The sequence below is a fragment of the Varanus komodoensis genome, unplaced genomic scaffold (assembly GCF_004798865.1).
Source record: "Varanus komodoensis strain SLA01 unplaced genomic scaffold, ASM479886v1 scaffold40, whole genome shotgun sequence".
Classification (NCBI taxonomy): domain Eukaryota; kingdom Metazoa; phylum Chordata; class Lepidosauria; order Squamata; family Varanidae; genus Varanus; species Varanus komodoensis.
Window position 1 is genome coordinate 3,291,140 of NW_025335942.1, and position 25,571 is coordinate 3,316,710.

The 25,571-nt window shown below is 45.1% G+C and overlaps 1 protein-coding gene across 1 annotated transcript in view; it reads left to right on the forward strand.

The window, feature by feature from the left end:
- Positions 1–25,571, forward strand: part of TMEFF1 (transmembrane protein with EGF like and two follistatin like domains 1) — an 86,558-nt gene that overhangs the window by 2,046 nt on the left and 58,941 nt on the right. The gene's annotated exons all lie outside the window — the stretch shown is intronic.

A 25,571-nucleotide genomic window follows, 5' to 3' on the forward strand; every position in this document is an offset into this window, starting at 1 on the left:
TATAGTGCTTTTGGAACATACTACTGTTAATCAGTTTCCTTGTGTCCGTGTAATTGAAGCCTGTCCTAACCTCTTCAGCCACATCTTCAGGTTTCCCTCACTGACACAGAGCCAGTCTGTATAGCCTTGATGGACAGAGCATTAGGCCTTGCAATGATGAAGTCTCTGGGGGGAATAGAGGAGGTGGACCCACAAAAATCCATCACAGTTGGGGCTGTGCCCAGGATTGGCAGTGGGCATCACTCCCTTCAGACAGACAGACTGACAGACTCAGGTTGCCCAAATCTGGCAACTCTGAAAGTTTGCTTGAAGGCTTTGCTGCATCAGACGAAAGACCGTTCCGTCCTGTGTGAATCTGGATCCAATTGCTAGTATAAAATAAAAATCGGGACTGCAAAACATTTGTGGTCTCCTTTTTCAGAGATCGTCTGAAAAATGCAGAAGTCTTCTTCTGCATTTCAAAGTACTTCATTTGGAAGCCTGTATGCTTGAGATTTGCTGCACTACAGACTTGCAGACCCACTTAATTCACCGGGTCTGGATTAGGACACTGTGTAGAAAAAAGCTCTTTTCAAGGGGTTGGCGCTGCCTTTTCACCATGCAGCTTCTACTTTCCCTGACCTGATCAGCTTATGCTGTGTGAGCCACTATTTCACATCTCTCCACTTTGCTTGTCCAAAGATTTATTACCGTGCCACGCAGACTGTACTTGAATGCAGCTGGAACGGCTGTAACTAGTCCTGCTTAATTCTCCTTCTCTGTGAGCTGAACTTTCACTACACCAGTAATGCTTGGATGATGACCATCGCAAGGCACCCCCAGGATTACATGGGTGTAATGCATGGTGACATTTTTTTCTCTGTGAGAGCTACTGCGCTTGGCATGAGACGTTCCAGTGGATTCCTCCTGTTCCCATATAGCTCTGTAATTCAGACATGATCACTTTGTTCTGAGATCTGGTCACAGGGAAATCCTGTTGCACTGGCAACACACGTTACCTGGGGTTTGCAAAAATCAGATGGGACAGTTCCACACTTTTCCTCTGGGGTGTTTTGGCTGAGCAGGGCTGCATCCCAAGTTTACTTAAGGAAGTTTGTGGCAGGAAAGCTTTGCATCGCCTCTGTCCACCCTGTAATGGTTCCTTTTCTCCATCCCACATCGTTCCTGAGGTCTCCCTGATCCTCTGGAGAGATTTTTCTGGGGGTCCAAGTGGCTGCCAAATTTAGGAAGGTGCTAAGTTACATTCTGTGAACTTTATGCATTTACCGTATTTTTCGCTCTATAGGACGCACCTGACCATAAGACGCACCTAGTTTTTAGAGGAGGAAAACAAGAAAAAAAATATTCTGAATCAAATGCTTCACTAAACCATTTAATAATCAAATGGTTCACTAAACTATTTAATAAACAGAATACAGTAATACCGTATTTCAACCTTGCAAAGTGAACAGCAGTCAACAGCGGCATTAAGAACCATCATCACTGTCATTAACAGAAGAGAGACTTTAAAGTTTGAGTACTCTTCTAGTTTTTGTTGAACCCATAGAACTCATCATCGCTAGAGTCAGAATTTATGAAGCTCTGTTGCTCACAATCACTGACATCACTTTCTTAGTCCGTAGTGGAATTATTGAAGGAATCCACAATCTACACCAGTTATACAAGAGCTGCTGCAGACAATTCAATAACAAATCTAAAAAAGCCAGTAATGTCCACGCTGCCCTACTAGTAAACAATAGAAAAAAACTTCTGACAAAAAATGAGATACTGTACGGTAAATCAAACACACAGCGGACTAAGTAGCATTTGAAGAATAAACTTCATACATGAAGGTAATGCTGTTCAAATATCCACTGATCCTAAAAAAAATGTGTCTGATCAACTAACAGATATTGGTCCTTCTATAAAGCAGACACCGTTCTGATCCATGGAAAGCTTCCTGATAATCACAGGCACATTCCCCATCATTTCCCCATGGGCTTCATTAAAAGACTTTTTTTTTTTCTTGCGATTTATATCCTGCCTTTTTCCTCAAAGGGCTCAAGGCAGCTTGCATCATTCTCCTCCTCCATCTTATCCCCACAACAACAACCCTGTGAGGTAGGTTGGGCTGAGAGTCTGTGAGTGGCCCAAAGTCACCCAGTTGGCTCCATGGCCGAGCGGGGACTTGAACCCGGATTGCCTGAGTCCCAGTCCCACGCTCTTCGCCACGACCATTTGAAAACACACACCGACCTGTGGGCGGTGGGGTGGGCAGTCCGTCCCAGTCTGTCTCTCCGTGACAGCCGGCAGGTTAAAGCCCGCGGCTCCTCCTCCTCCGCACCGCTCCCCCTGAGCGGCACAGCTCTCACCTGCGCCGGAGGGGCGGGCGGAGCAGGGCGTGCCGAGAGCGTGCCGGCCAGGTGGTGCCACGTGGTGCAGGTGGGCCGGCAGCGTCCCGGCGGTGGTCTTACATGTCCTGGGCGTCGGGCACACCATGCTGCACTTTGGACAGACTTCCTGCACGCACATATTCGCTCTATAAGACACACAGACATTTCCCCTTACTTTTCAGGGGGAAAAAGTGCGTCTTATAGAGCGAAAAATATGGTAATTTATCTTACGATATGCCAGTATCTTTAGCATCAGTGTTCTCAGAGCCCTTAAATTGCATAGCATCATGGACTGAAAGGGAAGGCAAGGGACTTTAAAGGGTGCATACTTTATGGTCCTAAGCAGATTCACCTCTCTGTGATCCTAAAAGTTGTTAGGGGCTTGAGGAGGCCAAGCCTGATCCCCTGTGCCGTTGCCTTCCCTTTTCCCTCTTTGCACTATTGCTCAAGTGTCCAAGAGGCTAATGCCCACTCTCAATCCTTGTCTTGCTGCGTTAAAGGTTATTTCTGTTTCCTTTCAAAGCTAGCATTCCCTGCATACCTAGGGATTCCCTCCAAGGCTTCAGAAATCTCTGACAGAGCCCTCACTTCACTCCACTACTGATAAGAAATCAGTCCATCAAGTTCACTCTTAGTGTAGGTTGTTGCAGACTTTGAACAATTCTTGAATAACAGAGCCATTTTTGAATAATTGATATGATATGCTAATCACGCCATAACCTTAGCACATGGGGTTGCCAGCAGATGAATGGGAACCCCGATCAATCCGTAGTCATGACTTGTACCGCTCACGATCAGTTAACCCTCGGTGGGATCCGACAGATTTCTGTCGTACAGAGACTCCAAGCAAGCTGTGGGAAAATAACGTTCTTCATTTAATCAAAATAGTATCCACCAACTCTCCCAATCCCTCTTGTGGTTCTCCAGAATGAAACCAGCCTACTTCTTCTCCACCTCATGTGGATATTGACAATTACACACCGTGGCACGATCAAATTTGGCGTAGACGCTGGAACTGTGATCCGTGATTTGCGTCATTGTTCCCAAATATCCCAAATATGCTTGTCAAAGAAAGCTCTCCTCCAGCCATAGCAAGGTAGAATACACTTCCATGGAGATGCAAAAGGAAGCCTAGATCAGATGTAACTGTTAAGACTGCAGCTGTCGAGATGAGATGCAAAGGGACGGGCAGCCTTTTCAGCCATGAAACCATCCAGGACTCTGCCTATTTCATTGACCATTCAGTGCACTGGGCTCCGTTTGAAGATGGAACGGCCAGGAGATGTGGTCATAGCCAGAGTTACTGCTTCTGCATTATTGTATTTTAATATTTTAGTATTGTAATTAAGAAGGGTGTTCAATTTAGATTATTGGTGGCTACGATGGTGTTTATGTTACTAGCTGCCCTATGTTCCAGAACTGGAAGAAGGCAGGATATAAAAAAGTTGCATAAATGAATAGATAAATAACTGTGTTGTTTTGAATTTCTCCTCACTGTGACTCACAGTTATAAAAGTTCCTTTGCCCCCCGTGAAAGAAGAAGAAAGCTGTTGGGTCCTCTTATTCTGAGTGTTATCTCTTTAGGAGCCTCAGTTCCCTTCATTTGGTAGGTGAACTTGCCTCCTTCCCCTTATTTCCAGAAGAAGCTTCACCTGCAGAATTCAACCTTCCAAGGCCATGCGAATTGCACACTTGACAGACACAAACCCTATGCTTCAACCTTGCATCTTTCCTGCTCACAACTAGTGTGGGAGGGGGAAGGGGCACGGGAAAGCTTTCAGGCTTTCTCAGAAGGAGAGAAAAGTGCCATTTTCTTAAGAAGCTATAGGCAGAATTACAACTCTCAAGTGACTTTGTCTAGCCTTTGACTTTTTAGCGTGGGAATGATGGGAGTTGACTGGGGCATGCTGGGAGTTAGTCCTTATCTCTCTAAACCTGCATATGCCTTATGCCCTTTTGCCAGTATTTATTTTTGGAGAGTGCATCTTTACTATGTGTTGTAAATTTCCTCCACGTTGCAAACTAAAGAAAGTGCTGAAGCAAGAGACTTGCTAACAGACTGAGGGAAAATCGAAGGCAAAAGAAGACCTGGATCGACTCCCTAAAGGAAGCCTCTGTCTTGCATTTAGGACAGCCAAGCAGGGGTGCCATGGATAGGATATTTTGGGGGGGGGGTTCATTCCTGGGGTGGCCCTAAGTCGAGGATGGCCACAACCCTTACTAGGATGGAGAAGGTGCCGTGTCCCAGTAGCCCTTAATTCTCATGCCAGTGATAGAGACCAGAATGACTTCCCCCTCCAAACCAGAGTTGCAGGGCAAGTGACATTTGGAGCAGGGGTCTCGTTGGGAGCGGTGTGCTTGTGAGGAGGAGAACTAATAGCTCACGGCCCTTCTTCTCCAGCCATGGCTTGGCCTGGGCCTGCTTTTCCTTCCTGTAGTGTTCTTCCCAAGAGAGAATCCAAATAAGAACAACAGCGAGAGCAAAATACAAACATCCAATAGCAGCAATAAAACAAAAAATAACCATAAATGCATAACAATCCACAATGATAATACACAGTAGAAACATAAATGTAGTAATGATATACAGTGAAATATGCACTATGCGGATGAGAGATTAGACGTGACTAGGTTAAAATAACATCTTAGAACTATAGAACAATGTAAAATGTATACCTTAAAATTGAACAGTGTAAAATCAGTTATTAAACTGTCTGGAGAATAGGGTTTTGTTCACCTGATGCAAAAAGAGTGTAGTGAAGGGGCCAGGTGAACTTCTCGTGGGAGAGCGTTCCAGAGATGGGAGGCAACGCTGAGAAGGCCCCTCTTCTAGTTACTGTCCTCCTTACCTCCTTGGAGGAGGCTCATTCAGAAAGACTTCTGAACCCAATCTTAGGGCTCGGAGAGTACCTATGGAAGCAGGCAGTCTTTTGCCTGCTCCTAGGTCATTTATGGCTTTGTATAGTAGAACAACCACTTTAAATTGGACTAAGTTTAAACTAAATAAGAGTTGTTACTTTCTTTGTTAAGATACGCACAGCGCTGTTAGCAGATAATTCTGCCTTCTTGGCATTTTTGAAGAACACTATTATTAATTCATGTGTGTGTTGCAGTACAGCTAGCAAGCCCTTCTCAAACAGGCGGGCAAAGAGCTCAGATGGAAATGTAAGGAAAGTTACGCTGGACCACATCGAAGTCCTATTTGGTCCAGCCTTCTGGTCTCACAGATGCCTCCTGGAGGCCATCGAGCTGGTCACAAATGCAGCAGCATCTTCCTTCGTGTTTGTCACCTCCTGGGATTCAGCGGCATCCTCCTGCGGTAGTGGAGCCATCTATAAGCATGATAACCCTGGACGATGGATAGGCTGATCCTCTACAGAGCTGTCTAATCTTCCTTCAAAGCCGTCCATGATATTGGCCAACGCTGCATCTTGGTGGTTGCGGATTCTGTGGCTGAAAAAAAGTGCTTCCTTTTTTGCCTGCCCTACTTTCCTTGTTCTGCTCCTGCTCGGAAACGTGCTCAGCGCCTTGAGTTAGAACTCTGCGCTTGGAGAGCCCTTCCCCATCTTTGCAGTTCATATGGAAAGAACCACAGCAGCGATTTCTTTGAGGTTGCAAATGCAACCTTGGGGAAGGGGGTTTGTGGGGGTTTTGGGGGAGTTGGGGAGGGGAGGAGGCAGGCAGCACCCCCGTATGAGTTTTTCTGCTGACACTTCAGGTTCTCTCCCCTCTCCGTCTGAAGTGTTTCATTTAGACAACCAAAACTGTCCTTGGGAGATGAGAGGAGTTCCGAGCCAACCTTAATACTCTTTGTAACCCTCCTCTGCATCGTTTTCCAAGTTTGGAAGGATGCAAGCATTGGCATCCTCAATGTATTAAGCAGCACTGAAGTATTTTAATGGATAAATAGATAAAAAACATGGAGAGGAAATTAAGTTCCCGCAGGATAAAGGTAGGCACAATAAAATCCCTTCTTATTTCATCTCAAGCAGTTTTGATCAGTGGTTTTGTTGCTTCTGACTGAAGTCCCTCTTATGTTTCAGGAATGTACTAAAAAAACAGAAGGATGATAACCAACAAAAGACGCCACTTGATGTTCTCAATTCAAATTAAAAAATGAAGAGTTAATAACTTGCGGGTTGATTTGTACCTCAGCGATCTCAATCCAGTTAAAGTTACTGATGCCTTAAGTCTTACTTAATGTAGCTCTAGTTTAAATGTTTATACTGTATGTTTCCAAATCGTCATTAACCGCCTAGAGAGTTTTGTCTATGGGGCAGTTCTCAAATGTCATATACAAATACATAAATAGAACCCCCACCAGGAAGGTGGCTAGATATGGAGTGAGATTATGGGTCTGCCTAGCCCTGGACTGACTGCTGTGCTTTCTGGCAGGGTTGCTCCCCGTCCCACTGATTGTAGGAACCTTCAGCTGGTGATTGAATTTGGAAACTTCCGCATGCATCTGTGGACTAAGCTGTTTTTCTTGAATGCTGATTTTCTGGGCTTTATCTGCAAGGGTCTTTTGGGACTCTGCTGTCCAAGGGGCTGATCTGGGTGCACACCTGCTTATCTTCAGGTACTGCTTACTGCAGTTGTCCGTACTTTGGGGAGGTGCAGTATCTCTGTTACGCAGCACCAACTCTGCAAGTAAAAGCTCTAGGCATCTCTAGATGGGGTTGGAAAATCTCTCACCTGAACCACTGGAAAGCCACCGCCCATTCGCGGCTTGCTTTGCACAGCCCAGCTTATCCTGGGTTATTTATTGCATAATAAGCCACAGGGCCCATGGGAACCACTTTGCGTAGCCAAGCCATGATTGTGAGAACCTGTTGAACATGGATTTTGTGTGGGTTAAGCTGCTCTCACAGAACCCAGGGTCTGTTCTAGGGCTATATGACAGCTTGCATAACCCAGGCGGATGTGGGTTCACACGACGTCACAGCATGGCAGTCCCTGAGCAGGGGCTGAATATGGAAAAAGGTGCCTGCACTGAATTCTCACCATGGGTTAAATAATCCAGTGGTTCATTGAGTCGTGTGAACTCAAAAGGCCTGGTCTAGATGGAGCAATGGTACGACTGGATGCATCAGGTGGATTTCTGTGTTGTGGTGTTTTAGTCCAGCCTTCCCCGACCTGGTGGCCTTTGGAGGCATTTGGACTACATTTCTCAGAATTCCCACCCAGCAGGGCCATTGGCTAGGAATTCTGGGTGTTCCAGGCCATATGTGTCTGGAAGGCGTAAGATAGGGAAGGCTGGTTTAGCCTATGCAGCCCTACTCCAGGTGTAAAACTACTCTTTATCTGAGGACCTATTCAAGGAGCATGTCTCCACGTAGGAAAATGAAGCACTTTGTATCACATAACATTTATCTTTGGGGTTGACAAATAATCCAGGATGGAAGGGAACATAAAAGCCATTACAAGATTTCCAAGTTTTTTTCCCCCAAGTACACTGAAACAGGAGCAAAAAAAAGCCATTCTGCAAAAAGTGTATTAGTAATGGCATATGGGAAATAAAAGTAATGAAATAGGTCTCATAATAATGAAATACTAGAGAAGATGGGAAGTCAGGGCATCATAGGCTTTGCTGACAGATGATTCCAGCAATGCAAAGGCAACATTGATCATTTTAATGGACAAGTAGCCGGAGCTCAGTGTTGTAAAATGCGCTTCCCTTGACCTGTACCACGTGCTTTTCCCTGGTCCTGGACGCACTGGAAGCATTTGCAGAAGTTGGAATTAAATCGCAAACTATTTCTAGGGTTCAAAACTGGGGAATTGAAGAGTGGAATGAGACATTCCGCTGAAGAAATTGGCTGGGCTACAAGCACAGTCTCTCTCACTCAGATGCCAAGGAGAAGACAACATTTGGGGTTCAGGTGATGGTAACCCTTTCCTTCCTGCTGCTCTGCAGCTTTCTCTTCGTGATGCAGCGAATCCCAGTGCCTGGGGAGGGGGGAATGCTGAGCTGAAGCAAGGGAGGGGGCAGAGGATTGCGTACCCTACTTGGTCTTCCACTTTCACTCTTTAAATTATCCCCCCCCCCTTTCCTTTGCACCTATTTGGCAGCATATGGATTTCCTGGCCCTTGGAAGGAGCTCAGGAAACCCAGTCAAGCATAAAATGGTAACATGCAGTGTATAATTCAAGGGAAGAATGAGAAGAAATAGCATAACTATTCAAATTGAAAAGCTAATTCAAAACAACACCAAGAGTATTTTTAAATGCACCTTGTTCCATCATATTAGTTTTTAAGTCTATGGTGACCATAACGCTCTGTGGTTATTCAGATATTCTATTCCTCCTCTAAGGCTGAAGTGCTCTGGCAGCTACAGGACTTTTCCGTGTGTATGGAAACCGTTCTGCATCCCTCTAGTCTGAAGCAGCAGACAGAGCACTTGAGGACAGCTGAATCCATGGAAGGAGTGTGAATTTGGAGAGCAAATGCGCTTTTGCAAAACCCTTGCAACTGGATTGGATGGAATTCCTACAATAAATCCTGCATTAGTTACAGAGATAAAATCTTTTCTCCAAATGTTTTCAGTGATTAGAACTCCAATAGCTGGAATTGCTGGTAGGTTTGGGAAATGAATGCTTTTTGGGGTCTGCCCCTGTATATTTTGGGATTTCTGGGGTTCACCACAGGCTTGGTCTCAAAGGCAGTTGCTGCTGTGTTGAGTCTTACTGCATGCTTTACAGAAGAGCTCCATTCCTTTGGCTCTGAGCTACAGCCTGGCAAGCAAGGTAGCTGTTCCTACAGAGTAACAGAAAGGTCTTATTAAATACAGGCTTGGGGAATATCTTAATGAAAACATAAATGGCCCTACATGAAAACTTCACAGTACATTAGTATTGATTGGATTAAGCAGGGTGACTCTAACTTGTTTTTTTCTCAGACATGTGTTTGCAATTCTGATCTGTGTGACAGCGAAATAAATTTGGGTGAAAATGACACTTAACAGTATTATGGTCTTTGAACTTAGAAACCTGCATTGTATTGAGTTAGATTACGGGTCTGTCCACCCAGTCCAGTGCTGTCTGTTTCTATAAATGCAAGCAGAGAGGTAGAAAGTAGATTCCAACAGAAGGGAGTTTAATGCATTTCCTTATAAAACAAGGAATTCCTTACTGGTATTTCACATTTAACATTGATCTATTCCAACCAAAAGTCAGTGTGACACTCTATATTTTGATCCAAGTCTAAATTACTGTAAACTTTGTCAGTGGGTATGTTTGTTGTTATGTAATCATCTTAGAGCAGGAGTTGCCTCATATCAAACTGGAAAGGCAGATGAAGCAGAGAAAAAGGAGAATGATTTCCCTGGAGATAGCCAGTCATTTGAACCGGGGCGTTCCATATTCAGTCCCAATTTCCTGGCCAGGTGGACCGACCTGAAAAGTGATGAACTGGAGATGTCTTTGGTGCTCTTGAGAGACCGTATGTGGCTAGTTAATAGAGAGGTGGGCTTGCATCTGTGTTCAGATGCCACTTTTCTGGGCCTCCTTGAGTGAGCCATTGAGATTAAGGCAAGCAGTGGAGCCTGCAAACAGAGCTGAGGGCCGACTTAAACTCATGGGACTTCCTTTGTTTCTTTACTAGCCCCTCAAAGTCCGCCAGCACGAGCTAGGTGGGAAAACCATGCTGGGGCACCAGAAATACCTGGAGCTGAGGAATTTGGGTGCTTCTGAATGCACCTTGGTTCCACCACTTTTAGGCCTTGGACAAGAAGCATGCATTTACGAACCAGGGCTAATTCTGCTCAGTGGAATTAGTCTAAAGAAGGGTAGATTTGGGTTTGGGTGTGTAACTTGTTCTTCCAGCTGAAATAACTCTTGGCTTTACTCCACTATTTATTTTATTTTTTTGATTTATATCCTGCCTTTTTCCTACAAAGGGCTCAAGGCAGCTTACATTATCTCTCCTCCTCCATCTTATCCCCACAACAACAACCCTGTGAGGTAGGTTGGGCTGAGAGACTGTGACTGGCCCAAAGTCACCCAGTTGGTTCCATGGCCAAGTGGGGACTCGAACCCAGATCCTCTGACTCCCAGTCCCACGCTCTTAACCACTACACCACACTGGCTCTCTAGTTCTTTAATTATGTTCTTTAATTAATTATGTTCTTTACCACACTAGTTCTTTAATTATGGAAAAGACGGACTGCATTCATATTAATCAATAAATATTCAGCCTGACATTGCAGAACTTCTCGGAAGATTGGATAAAGGAGAATCAGTTGTTTATTACGTTCATCAGTGCTGAAGATAGGTAAAGGTTATCCACCCTGGAGCTAGGGTCTTTATGTTTACAGATCACAAATAAAGATACAGGAATACAAGTAAGCAATGGGTCACCCTTCAGTTGCATTTAAAATACTATCAGCAATTAAAAAGAAACATTTTATTTAACTAAATGTTAAATGAAGGTTATTTAGTTAACATTTTTCAACAGATGTCAAGTTATCTAACAGAAAGCATTTTCAGCGGTGGCACCCTGACTGTGGAACACGCTCCCCAGGGAGGTTTCCCTGGCGCCGTTGCTTTATTCTTTCTGGTGTCAGGGGAAGACCTTTTTATTCTCCCAATATTTTAACATTTAATTGGGTTTATCCTTGTTTTTATCATGTATTGGATGCAGTGTGCTGTCTGTCATTGTCATGATTGCTTTGTTTGTTTGTTTGTTTATTTTTATTTATATCCTTCCTTTTCCCTACAAAGGGCTCAAGGCAGCTTACATCATTCTCCTCCTCCATCTTATCCCCATAACAACAACCCTGTGAGGTAGGTTGGGCTGAGAGTCTGTGACTGGCCCAAAGTCACCCAGTTGGTTCCATGGCCAAGTGGGGACTCGAACCCAGATCCTCTGACTCCCAGTCCCACGCTCTTAACCACTACGCCCCACTGGCTCTCCTTGTTTTGGGTTTTTCTGGTTCTTTGTAAGCTGTCCAAAGACTTGGGATGGCATAATAAATAAATAATAAATAAATAATAAATAAAGTTTGGATACCAGGAGAGTAATGAAAGAAACATTTTTCTCCCTCTCCTGTAGCCCTTGAACCCTGAGTCATCTCATGATGCTGATTGGTGTTTTTGTTATTTTATTTTATTAAAGTTTTTCTATGCCTTCCCAGTACTAAAAGTCTCTGGGATACATAAAAGGAAGGACTTCTTCACACAGCGTATAGTTCCCTATGGCGTTTGCTGCCCTGGGAGGTGGTGGTGGCCGCCAATCGGGGTGGCTTTCAAAGGGATTGGACAGACGCGCAAGGGAGGGGGCGCTCCGTGGCTACTAGCCCTCCTGGCCAGTGATAGCCTATGTGCCCCAGTGGCTGAGAAGCTTGGTCAGGAGGAGGCCTTGCACCCAACCTGTTCGAGGGATCCTGTGAGCAGCTGGTTTGCCATAACGTGGACAGAGTGCTGGACTGGGTGGACCTTTGGTTTGCTCCAGCAGGGCTTTTTTACCTTCTCCTGTTCCTATCTGTAACACCAGAAATTATTCCCCGCCTCTGTTTGCAAGCTCAGCGTATGAAAGTTCCTCCACCGCTGTTTGATCTGCAGGTATTCAGTGAGGAGCGCGTCTTTTCTAAGACTGCTTTGCGGCTCGCGTCACACGAGCTGCTGTGTTAGACACGGACCGTGGCTAGTTTGCAACTACTCTTTGAAGCTGTAAGAAAAGCCTGTGCAAATTCTTGGGACTCACCTGGAGCTTGTTCTTCTGGGTATCCCCATCTGCTCCTTGAGAGCAGCTCTGGTCTTACAAGGAATTCTGCATTCTTGTTGCAGGCAAATCACATCAGAAGACGCAAAGCCGAAAACCCAGCAGGAAGATGGTGCAGGGTTTTGAAAAGGTACTTGGGGTTAGATCCAAACTGAGTCATGCTTACCACAGACCCACTTGAAATCAATTGGATTTCAGTTAGATTTCAGTGGGCCTTCTCAAACAGACGTCTGTGGCTGGAGCCCAACCCTAAAAGTGTTACGAAGTGAGACAAGTGGAAAGTGTATGGAAGCAGCAATTGCTTGTTTTCAGTCATCACTATATAGTTCTAGCTCCTTGGAATAAATCCATTCTAAAATAAAATACCGATCGAGACACCCAAATAAAATGGTCTTCTTTCAAATAATACTATCTGCATCCATTTAGTATGGACATTTTACACTGCCAAACAGGCCTTTATTTAGATATTATAGATGAATAAACCTGTCAGGGAAATCACTTAATTGCGTGTGCCTTCCATGGATACTGAAGTTATAATTCAGCACTTTTGTGCAATTGGAACACAATGTAAAAGAAGCACATTTTGTTTTGAATTACCATTTTAATATTCTTTTAAAAGACTGAATCCCATTGTTAAAAGTTTTTGTTCCCCTTCTCAATTCATCTTGAACTGAACGGGTGAGGGGAAACAGGTTAGTTATATAAGGCAGAAGGTTGGCTTCCTTTTTCAGTGAGAACAGCTTTTGCATCGGTTTATAGAAAGAGTTAATTTTAAACTTTGATCTTATAGCCATTTTGCCTAGAGAACTGTGTGTCAGGAAGGGTTAATCTGCTCAGTCACCTGTGCCTAAACAGTTGGACAAAGCTGGCTTTCCAACATTAATTCTCATGCTAACTTTATTGGGGGGGGGGGTACATGCAATAGGGTTGCTTGTCTTTGTGGCCCAGAGATGTGTCAATGAATTCTGGATGGTGCCTGATCTCACCTAGATGGAACTGCTGTTAGTTAAGCCAGAAGCCTTTTAGCACAGTCCAGGATCCTTTGGGGCTTCTGTCAGAAGCTTGGAATTCACGTGTCCGTCTGTCTTCCTTCTGATTTGTAAGGCTGGTCCTCCTACCTACTCCAGGTACGTCTCAGCCATTGGACCTGGCTGCTTGATGGAGTCACCAAGGGTCACTTCCTGCAGGACAGAGTGTTTCTGAGCAACAAGCCACCCCGACAACTCCATGACTTGTGGTAGCAGTTGCCATTCCCACAATGGGTCGCTGTGTCCTGCAGAGCTGAACAACACTGCCGGTGTGGGTACTGCGATCTAGCGAGCAGGTCTGTGGGCAAGAGGCAGGAAGCCCCCTCGCTGTTCTGGCCAGTCTCACCTGGGGCGCGGCAGGTACAAAGGGCTCCTGAAGAGCCGAACGACACATCGGGGTGGCCGGTCGTGGCTTGGCGCCCCCTCTGTGAGCACAAGCCCCTTCGTGCTCACCATGGCATTTTAATCATCTTTCTTACTTCAGAGATGGCGGAAAGCAATTTCTTATTCGATCGCTAGGGACCGCCCGTTCAGCCTGCCCAGGCAACACCTTGGGGAGCGGGCTGTCACCTGTTCATCCTCCTCCTAAAAAAAGGTATGCCCCAAATGTGCACAGAGGTTTTCATTTCTTTTTTTTTTTTAAACCCTTTTTTCTGAATTCATTGTGCAAATTTAGGATGCATTTCCCTTTTTTGAAAGTGGTGAAGAACCAGGAACAGCCCCTCCTATGTGTTGCTTGGGCACTTTGAGGAGGTGTCACCAGCTGTCCACCTGAACATTGGTATTTGTGATCTCCAGATCCCTCCCCCCCCCTCCTCCTCCTCCTCATCATCTGTGGCTAAAAATGGGCTTGTGATCATGATAGGGAAGGGAGACTAAGAGGACTGAGGAGGGTGTGACAACTCACAGTGAGCCTCGCTGTCGGTCAGATGCTCCATGGGTTGTTTCACAAACAACCCACCCTGTGTAGCTTATTCGTAGGGTGGGCTGCTTGTATTTGGTGTGATACACAGATGGCTCTTGTCTGTAGGCGTGACCATCCATTTGTGTGTAGAGAAACAAGGGCATGACCTGCCTTTAGTCTTTAAAATGTAGACAGAATTTCTGGCGAATTAGAAGGGCCAAGATGTTTGATTTTCATGTGAAGCTCATTGTGATGTTAAAAGAGAATTTTGCAATATTTTCCCATAGTGCATTTGTAGGTGACCTTTCCTCTTCTTTCTTCTCCTTACCTTTCTTGTCCTTTTTGGGAAAACACTTCTTGGTATCTGAGAAGAATAATGAAATGGTTATGTTCATGTACGTGTGTGTGTGTGTGTACATGTGCGTTTTGCAAGTAAGGAAAATACTGCAGATGCTACCCATTGCTGTAGCTTTCACTTGTCTGTGATTCTGTAGTTTTTGTGCGGGTATTTTCTTTCCTTTTTAAATCCAATGAATCAAGTAACAAACTAGTATTTATATTGAGTGTTCAGCTTTATGTACCTTTGCATTGTCCTATAAAGCAGGACAACATTATTATCCCCATACAGCAGTTGGGGACTGAGGAAAATAGGTTTGTCCAAGGTCATCTAAGGGGCGGGATTCCAGCAGGGCTCAGTCTTTTAGGGTACCATCATATGGACATCATGCTGGCTGATTGGGGAATGCTGGGAATACTAGTCCTTTCTCCTGTGTAAATATCTGTACAATTGTGTTTCTAGCAGAAATGCTTCTTCAGCTCTAATGTCTGCATAATGGGAGCACATATACTTCCACGATTCACGATCCATGAAAAAAATGATACCCAGCGCTCCTTTGGTGCAGAAAAATGCACATTACGCGGCAGGACCGGTTTTCTAAATGCCAGCCTGCCCGCTTGCAGGTTCATCTTTTTCTCACTCCTTATTGCTCCCAGTTTTTCCACTGCCAATTCTGCCACTGATCAATTTCACTGTAGGTTTTCTCCCCCTTCAGGAGGCAAACACCGGTGCCAGTCAATGAGAATATGTTACTTAGCTAATGCTCTCGAAGCGTTGCGTGGCGGAGATTATTAACAAGTAATAATGGCAACGCATCAGACCAGAAGAGAGAGCAAGATTGGCAGGTAGGAAGAAAAGTGAGGCAGAGATGCTAAGAAAAGACAGGGAAGATGGAGCATGGAGTCAGCGAAGAAGCTGCTGGAAATGAAAGGTGCCTCTTGAAAGTGGAGTGCCTTTCTTGAGTTCTGGGTTTCGGTTGCACTACCTTTCCTTTCATTAGGAGAGTTCCAAGAAGCCGCGATTCCCCTCCCTTGTAGCACAGGCTCTGTCACGCAGAAGGAAGAATCCCTCTCTGATGACAGTGGGACCAGGAAGCAGCTCCATGGAGCTGATGGGCGCTCCGTTCAGTACAGGACAGAGAGTACGATGCACAATTCATTCAAGGCAGAGCTGGGCCACCTGGGGCCATCTAGAACTTTTGGACTAGGACTCCAAGCCCCAGCCTAGCATGGCGGTTGTCCTTGCAGCAAAAGGCACCTGGAGAACAGGCAGCGAGCTGGCTACCCCAGCTTATGGGGTGCACCAAAACGCAGGGACACATGAAGTTCAGACACGAGTAAGAGGGTTCTACTGCTGCTTTTGAAAGGGGAGAAAGAAAAGTGTGTGTGTGTGTGGAGGGGGGGAACCGCTCTAGAGCAGAGAAGCTGCGTGTGTGCACAGACCCATTCCATCCTGTAGTTTCTCCTCTCTGAACACCAAAGAGAGTAAGGCAAGAGCCGAGCTGCTTTCCTTTTGCACACTACAAAATGTCTGCCCACTTTTGCAGGCTCCCCCCATTTCTTTGCTCCAGAGTCCTACCTCCTAAGGATGTTTGAAAATAGAAATTGTATCTGGGACTCTTCGTGCGTGTATATCATTCATAGCTGTAGGATGCTTCTCAAAAATGGATTTGAGAAGCTCATGGAGAATGGCCCCCATTCTGGATTGCTCAAGACAACAGTGTACATCCACAAGCTGATGCCCTGCAGCTGTGTTGGACTACATCTCCCATAATTCTCAGCCAGTGTGGAGAAGGTTGGTCTAATTCCTGTTTGCTGGGGCAAACAGTATGGCGAGGCCACTGCTTTCTGCTCTTTGAGATTCCAGAGCTATCGAGTTTGCTGTTGAGGAAACAGATAGCTGGAGTAGATAGACTTTTCGTTCGATATCTCAGTTGTTCTTCTGTCAGCCAAATGGATGAACTGCCAAGCAGTTTTGCTCAACTGCTGTAGACGGCAGTCGTCGGCTTTGAGTATCTGTACTAAGGGAATAATTATTTCTAAATGAGATGCAAAATTGTAAGCTACCCTTTCCCTTAGGGATAGTGTAGGATTTTATACATGCATTTACATTCAAATCGGGCACATTTTAACTGGTGTAACAGTGACTGAATGCGTATTATTTCATTTATTTTTAGAAGGCTTTTTTACTACGCTTCTTGGAATGACCCAGGGAAACTTCTGATAACAGAAGAGAATGGATGGAAATAATGGTGTTCTAGCCATTTGTTGAAACTTTTTTGCTTGCTGTTTGCTGGGTTCTCTGAAGAATGTTTCTTACCATCATCATGGTACCGACCCCACTTGCTTTTACTTACGTTCCTCCAGAGATTCCAGATTGAAAGTTTGCCAATATTATCTGGAAGTATTTTAGTTCACTGGGAACTGCAAACGCCATGGAGAGTTCCTACCATCCCTCTGAGTAAATGCTCTAGGGCAATTTCAACAGATTTATAGTAGAATATCCAGTGCGGGGCTATAATTGATACCGGCCCAAGGTAATAAACTGGACCAAGTTACAGAATAGCCACCAGATCATTGGGGGCTATTAAAATTAGATTAAAATATGTAATATTTTCTTTTCAGTGTGATATAACAAATGACCAGCCCTGAGGCTCACTGAGGGCAGCAGGCCAGGCCAGGTTGCAATTCCTGCTTAGCTCTGTCCCTATAGTTCAGTGGCGTAGTAGCGCAGCAGCTGCTCTGGGATCTGCAGAGCATGAAAGAGGCTCTGTGAGCGGAAGGAGAAGGGGAAATGTGATTCTCTGATGAGAGGAATGGAAGCAGCTCTTGGGAATGAGAGGGGCAGTTGTTCTTGGCCTGCGCTCCTGGGTCACCCCAGCTCAGAGGAAGAAGAGGAGGAGGCCGAGGCGGGCTGGAAATTTGAGGCTTCAGACTTTGTGATGGGAGAAGTGGAGGAATTCATCTCAAGGCCACTCTCTGCACGTAAGCCCTGGGAATAACCAAGACGTGGAACTGTTAGGAAGAGTTCTCAGAGCTAGAGGAAGCCAGTACAACTCTTGACCCCTTCACACGACATCGGGAGAGGAGGGCTAGCGAACGAGAAGGACGGTGTACAGTGAAAAGGCATGCTCGCTTCCAAAAGGATCACCCCAGAGGAATGGGGCTCAAACATAAGGCAGGTTCTGGGATGTAGTTGCCAGATTGGGTTCAACAACCTGCCCTGTGCATGCTCGGAGATTCATCGGATGGGTTTATTTGGGTATACTTTGGTGAATAAATTGCTCTTGCAAAGGAGCAATCTGTTGCCTTGAATGCACGAAAAGGGGAAAACACTGGCTCCCGAAAGCGGTGCGTTGACCTAACAAGCTTTGTGGGAGGGCTGTGTGTCCAAGACGTAGCGGAACGCTGGCCAAGACTAATGAAGTCTTTGGACCATTTTCTTCGCTTCCTTCTGGTCCATGTGCTCATGAATGCTCCTGCCAAACCCAGCTTGAAAAAGGAAAACACTGAAGATGGGTACAACTGAGTAGCCAAGCCTTGTAGAGAGAACATCTGGTGGGATAAAAGTCAGGATGAGCTAGTGAGAGATGTTAAAAATAACAGGAAGGGTTGTTTGGCGGGTTGGTTGGTTTTTCATTATCGGGGGAGCGAAGATGGAAGAGTGTTAGCAAGTGACAGAGAGAAGGCCCAACAGCTCAGTTCCTGCTTTGCCTCAGTCCTTCTCTCACAAAGGAAACAGTGCTTGGCCCGGCAAAAATAGATCAACTGATGAAGGGAAGACGTTGCAGTCCAAGTTGAGTAATGAGGGAGAATCTAAAAAGTACTTTCTCTAGATTAATTCAGGTCTTTAGGGCCGGACAAATTGCATCCTGGGGTGCTAAAGGAAAGGGCAGATCTGTCTACAGTTTCTGAAAATTCTTGGGGAGAAGGGAAGTGAGGAGATGCTCAAGGCATCTACTGTCCAGCCAGCTTGACATGAAGACCTAGGACTGTAGGGCTTCATCAAATCATTGAACCTACAAATCGATCCCTACAAATCATTAAACAGTCTGTGAAGAGGGTTTTTTTTTAAGTTGTTATATCAGCTCATCTGGGTTTCTCAAGGACCAGTCATCCCAACCTTGTCTTCTTTTTTTGGCAACTGGACAGGTAGTTCAGGAGAATGCTATGGATAGAGCATTCCTTGATGTTTGTAAGTTTTCTGAGGAGGTTGCCCATTATACTCTGGCTGAGGTGCCTAGATGATGCCACATTTTGATGGATGTTTAGCTGGGTGGTGGACCATCCCAAAACAGTGTTGGTCAATGGGACCGTATCATCCTGGAGAGAAGAGACAAATGAGATGACACAGGATTAATCTCCTAGGCCCACTGCACATTAACACCTGCATAAATGATTTCAAGAAAGGAATAGATTGGAAGGTAATCCGAGCTGCAGATCCCCAGACTAGGTGGGGTATACTTAGACCACCGTAGGATTCAAGATGATCTTGGCAGAACTGCCCCAAAATAACTTCATCATTTTCAACAGAGATACGTGTAAAGTTATGCATTTAAGTAGGAAGAAACGGTTGCACAAATACGAGTTGGTTGAGTGGGCTTGAGTGCAGTGCGTGTGAAGCAGATCTGTACAAAGTAAACGGGAGTCCACAGTCTCCCGTGACAGCTAAAATGGCTAATGGAATTCTAGGCTGAATTACCGGGAAGCATATTGAAGACCAGGGTTTGAGGAGGGTCTCAACAAACTAGAGTGCACCAAGAGTATGGCAATGGAGATGGTGGAAGACGTGGAGAAAAAGCCCTGTATGGGAAGGCCAAGAGGGCTGGATTGATTAAGTCCAGAGAACATACAATTAAGACACAATATGATAGCCCTTTTCAAAGATTTGAAGAGTTTTCTCCTAGAAGATAGAGAAAGTCTGTTCTCTCTTGTTCCACAATGCAGGATGCGAAACAGTGGCTCCAAATTAGAAATATGTCAGCTCACCATCAGGAAGCACTTCCCAAGGCCACGTTGGAGGGTGCGGGGCTCATGTGAGAAGTTTTAAGCAGAGATTGGATGACCACCAGTCGGAGCACTGTCCTCGTGATTTTCCTGCATTGACTGGACTAGATGACCTTTGAGGCCACCCACTTTTTAGGTTCAACATCCTCTCTGATGGGTTCAGGGGGCATTCTTTCCAGCAAAGAGGGTACAGGATTGCAGCCCAACACGTATTCTGGTAAAGCATTGCATTTCCTCCCTCCATTAACAAGCTCCATTGTCTGCTGTACCCCCTATAGCACGCACGTGCGTTTAATTTGCTGCTGGTGCTCAAGTCATCCATGGTAGAAAGGAGACCATTTGCAGAGGGTCCGAAAGCAGCCCACGCCACGTCCGGCGTTGTCCATGCCTGTACGAAAGCACAAACCGGGAGATTGCCGGTGGAGGAGAGATGGAAAATGTGGTGCCACGTTTCAGGTTTTTCTGAGTGGAAACTCTCTGAGCAGAGGGAGCTCAGCATTTTTGCAACGGTTCCAGCACCGTTCTTAACTCGTGCTGGATTTTGTGTGTTTAGAATTCAGAGTGTGCCACAGGAATAGGAACGACTGGTGCAAAACTGTAGATGGAGGGGAACGTCAGGCCCCACATGCTGCCCTAGTGCCGGAAGGACCCTGTCATTGGGCATCGGTCTCTGCCGACAGGTTGGGAGAGTTCAGTAGAAGCTGGACGCTTGTTGAAGCCTTGGGCACCTTTGCAGAGTCCTTCATTACAAAACATTTGCTTTTTTGTGCTGCTGACTCCATTGAGGAAGAGGAAGACTGCTAAGAAATTTGCATGACTGATCTGTAAATATCTCAGAGTTTGGCTGAAGCTTTGGTTATTTAATTTACGTGTGTTTCTGAAAAAAAATTTCCTGCAGAATGTCATTGTACATGATGTCCTATTTGTGCATGCAAAATAGGAAAAAATGGCTTGCTGTGTGGAAGAAGAAAAGTATTTTGATGCACAAGTACCTCAGCCTGTAGACTGTATATTGTGTTGGTATAAAATGCCTAGCTGTGAGCAATAAGGCTGCGTGAATGGAATTAAAAGACAGAATACATTTGCTAATGTAAGTATACTTGACATAACAGGAGCTCGGAGGAGCTGTTATTGTTGGTATTTGAAACATATTTCATTATTTCCTTCAAAATGGCGATTTTCTCTGCATTAGCACCAAGATTGCTTTTTATAAGCATATTGAGATCTGTGAAATCAAGCTTGAAGCTGGCAATCAGATTTCAGCATAAAGAAAGCTGTGAAAATATACCTTTCTTAAAGCCTTTGAATTACTTTTAGGTTAGAATGCGGATTTTGGAGAGAGCTCAAGGGACTCTCGCCTTATCGGGGAGAAGAGCTTTGCTGAACAGGGATACTTGGGCAGAGATAGACCTGGACATATTGGTGCCGGAGGCAGAAAATTCAAATCCCAGTCCAATATCTTAAAAAAGATAATCTGCACTTGAGAATCAGTTCCCAGCATTCTGTTACACTTGAGGTGAGCGAGAAACAAAAGCCAAGCAGGTACCTGCAGAAAGAAGATGCTTTCGTTCTCAGGGATTTAGCTACCTGAGGGAAGAAGCAGATTTCGAGATTCTCAGCACAGACCAGATGAGACTTGCATGCATCTGTAGAAGACCATCAAGGTGGCAACATGGGAGCAGAGCCTTCCCAAGGCTCCTGCAAGATGGAAGCCAGGCCACCCGCTAGCAAGTTGAGGGAGGCCACTGAGGAATCACCAAAAAAGAGCAAATGGGTGGCCAAAAAAGAAAAGTAAACACACGTGAACTTTGCATATGTGAATTGATATGTATAGATGGCAAGGTAAACACTTCAAATTTAAATAAAAATACAATATTTATTTATTTATTTATTTACTATGTCTCACAATAGTGCAGAAAATGGTGGCTTTTCTCATTTGCTGATAAGTGTCTGTTCTTCATTCTTTAAATTGGAATTGGTCAGGACAGTGTTTCGACTTGAGGATGCCTTCGGATGGAGAATCTGGCCATCCTTCAAACAGAGGACTGTCCTGCATAAAAGAGGACACATGGCCACTCTGGACTCAATAGATGGCCATCCATGGCCATCAGAGTAGTACATTTGGGTAGCATGTATTATTTGTGGGTAAAATGCATTGTATCCCACAGGTAATCAGAGAAAATGTTCTATTTGTTAACTTCCTTTTTTGCACTCTGTTTATGCTCTGAAGCTAGCATAAACAAACCTCTTTACTGAGTCTGGAGCTATGCCTCTTGACTGAAATAGGACGGAAGGGGCATCAGTCGGGCAGGAGGAGAGAGGCAATTTTTCCACTGTGACGTTTTGCTTTTGAATTTCCCGTGGGCCTGCCTGCGAATGAACACAGAAGCATTTGAAGCTCATGGGAAAAGTACCAGTCTTTCAAGGTGAAATAAGTCAGATCAAACGAGTGTAGAATAGCACAAAAGTGTTTCGATAGGGAACACGCAACACACGCAGGCCTGCCCAGTGGCTGATGCCTAGGACTTTGGCTCAAGAAATGTGCCTTGGTCACCCCGGAAAACTTCTGTCCATGGGGCAAGGCAAAAAGAACATTGTAGCTTGCAGAACAGAAGGAAGTATATAAATATATTTAACAAGAATCTTCACTTTGCTTATGTAAAGTAGGAATCTTCTCAGTTATCTTTCAGATAAAATTATACACTCGGTAAAAGTGCACCCTTTTCAGAGAAAATGCAAAGCTGGCCCGCTGGCTGATGCTATTTTACAAAAATGGTAAAGAGGAGGAAGATGGGAGTGGAATTTCAAAAGGATCCTAGTCCAGTGAAACTCCCAGTAGCAAAAATTAGGGAAGACACACGGGGGGGGGGAGGGTTGTGGTAACCTTGAAGAATATTCCATGGCGTTATACAGAGGATGTTAAATGACCTGAGAGACCTGGAAGATGCCTGTTCTTTCACTGATTCAGTGCCTGCTTTTGTGGTCCTCCAAGACACAGCATGCCATAATTTCATCATGGGAATGTGGAGAGCCGAAGATTCGATCTACCGCAAGTTAAGTGTGCTTCAGTCACATAAAAATCAAAGGAAGGGCTTTGCTAGGGCTGATTTCCTTGAGATATAAGAATGCACCAATTTCCCTAGATTGTGCCTTCAGTTTTTATCCTACCAGACCACTGCTAAGGTGGTTAATCCATTTTTATAAGGAAGATTATTAGGATTAATAAGAAGATATGAATGCCATTTTTTCTGATTAAGAGGATGAAAATGATATAGAATTATGTTCCATGATTTAGTTTAGCAAAGAGAATATTATGGCTCTTAGCCAAAATACTTTCCTTAGATAAAAGTATTTTGGGCTTCAGTGGGACTCTCCTACATGTATTTAAGAATATGAATAGGAGAATGTAGAGTCTGACATTTATGCCTTGTATTTTCAGAGAAACATCAAACCCAAATCAAGCCAAATTATTCCCTCCTCGCATCAGTGAAGGGAATTGAATTGCCTGCCACAGCCTCGGCAGGCAAGTGAAGCATTTAGATGCGAATGAAAAATAAAAGGACGCCATTTTTACAAGCATATCAGAAGCTGTAACATTGGGTGCATAACAATTGGGGATCGCAAAGGACATTTTCCGTACTGATCAATGTCCCTCAAAACAGAGAAGGCTTTGAATGTGGACCTGGCAAACTTGACATATCAAGCAGATGGAAAGTGATGTGTAGCAGAGCAACAGTCACAACTTTGTGAATGTGTTGGTGCGGTCTGAGCTGGTGGAGACTGACCAGAGTGTTGGGATCACAGTGGTTCGTAGCTCAATAAAAATGATGAGCCATTGTGTGGCATAGAATCATAGGAATGTGTAGCTGGAAGGGGCCATGAAGGCCATCAGGTCCACCCCCTGCCGTTGCTGGACACCAGTTTACACCATCCCACTCAGAGGGCTGTCCAGTTTCACCCCGAATGTCTCCAGTGTAGGAGAGCCCACCACCTCTCTAGGCAACTGGTTCCACTGTTGTATTGCTCTGACACTGAGGAAACTTTTCCTGATATCTAGCCTGCATCTGGGTTGTTGCAACTTGAGCTGGCAGCAGTGAAAAAGGCGAATTCCATGCTAGGGCTCGCTAGGAACAGGTTACAAATTTTCTGTCGTAAAGTCTTTATACAAATGTATTGGTGCAGCCAAACCTGGAGCAATGTGTCCAGTGATGCCTTCTTATAAAAGATATTGTAGGGCTCTGTGAAGATGCGGAAAGTGTCGCCCAAACTAATCATAAGAACAAAAGAAAAGCCATGCTGGATGAGGCTTAGAAATAAAGGCAAGTAAGAATGGATGTAAACAAGATGAAGATCAGTAAGCATGATTTAGAGAAAGTGGATAGACAGAACACATCCATGCTCATTCTGTCCCTCCCCTCACATAACGACAGAACCCAGAATCACCCAATTCACTTGTTTATTTAGTAACGAATATAAATAAATACCATTTCCTCAGCACATTGCTCTCAGGACAATTTACAAATAACTAAACATTAGAACAGCATAACAATACCGCAAAACATAGGCAAGGATACAAGCAAATCAGACTAAGCAACCATAACACAATTAATTGTTGTTGCTAGTTGCAAAGTCGTGCCCGACATCGCGACCCCATGGACAACATTCCTCCAGGCCTTCCTGTCCTCCACCATCCCCCGGAGTCCACCTAAGCCCACACCCACCGCCCCAGTGACTTGATCCAGCCACCTCATCCTCTGTTGTCCCCTTCTTCTTTTGCCATCTATTGTTCTCAGCATTAGACTCTTCTCCAGGGAGTCCTTCTCTTTAGGTGGCCAAAGTAACACAAATAATAACAACAGGTAAAACCACTGCAATCAATCATTATGATAAAAATCAATTTAAAGACACATCTCCATTTAGCCATTATAATCATGGGAGAATAAAAAGTTTCAACTGGGTGCCAGAATGTATAAAGCGTTGGCGCCAGGCATACCTCCCGGGAGAGTTGATTCCAGGGAAGGGGTGCCACTACCAAAAAGGCCCTTCTTCTCATAGCCACCTCCCTTGCTTCCTTTAAAGAAGGTGCTTGAAGGACCTCTGCTGAAGATCTTGGAGTGTGGGTAGGTATATAAGGGAAGAGGTGCTCCTTATGATATCCAGGCCCTAAGCTGTTTTGGGCTTAATATGTTCATAGGAACACCCTGAAGCAGGGCTGGACTTCAATTGGTAGCCAGTAACAGGGCTTATGTGTGTGCGTTGGCCTGTCCCAGTCAACAGACGGCAGCTCTGTTCTGCACCAACTGAAGTTTCCAGACCGTTTTCAAGGGCAGCCCCATGTACAGCACATTGCAGTAATCTAAACCAGGTTACCAGCGTGTGGCTCACCATTGCGAGATGCTTCTCGCCCAGATAGAGGCGCAGGTGATGTCTCAAGCGCGGTTGATAAAAGGTGCTCGTGGTCACAGACACCAGCTGGTGTTCCAGGGACAATTCTGGGTCCAGGAGCACCCCCAGACTCCAAACTCTGTCCCCAGGGCAGGGCGGATATCCTCCTCCTGGAATGAGTTTCCACCTATCAATAGCACTTCCATTTTGTCTGGATTAAGGAGCAAGTGAAGCTGATTGGTGGTTGGCAGCCATGTGGAATAAGGTGTTCCCAAGATTGACCCCTACCTTACGGGACTCTCATCCAGTTGATGGTCACCTGGCTGTTCTGGTACAGGTACTCACCTGCACCCTGCCCTGTCACTGAGCTGGGCTTTTCCTGTGGGTCTTGTGAATGTGATCCTCCCTCTGGTTTTATCATAGCATTAACTGTTGCACTACTGTTGTTGCTCATTATCTGTTGAGTTGTGTTATTTGCCACCTTGGCCACTTGTGTTGTTTTAAGCAAGTGGGCAGAAAGCGCATCAGCAGGGCCTCATCTGTATGGCTTGAATCTTAGCACAATGGGCGCCCCATGGTTTTTTCATGAGAACGGCAGGAATTTAAATACCACAGAGTGCTGCCTGATGCCCAGATCAATGCCACTAGCTGAAGTGGGAATAGATCTTTGCATTCAGTCTACAGGCCCTTGGCATCACACTGGGGCACTTTTAATGGTGATTAAGGGAGTAGAGCAGGCTGCCATGAGCTAAGCTTCCTCCTTTCGCTCATTCAAAGCTGCAGACCTTCCTTGCAAAACTCTTTATTAACCAAAGTAG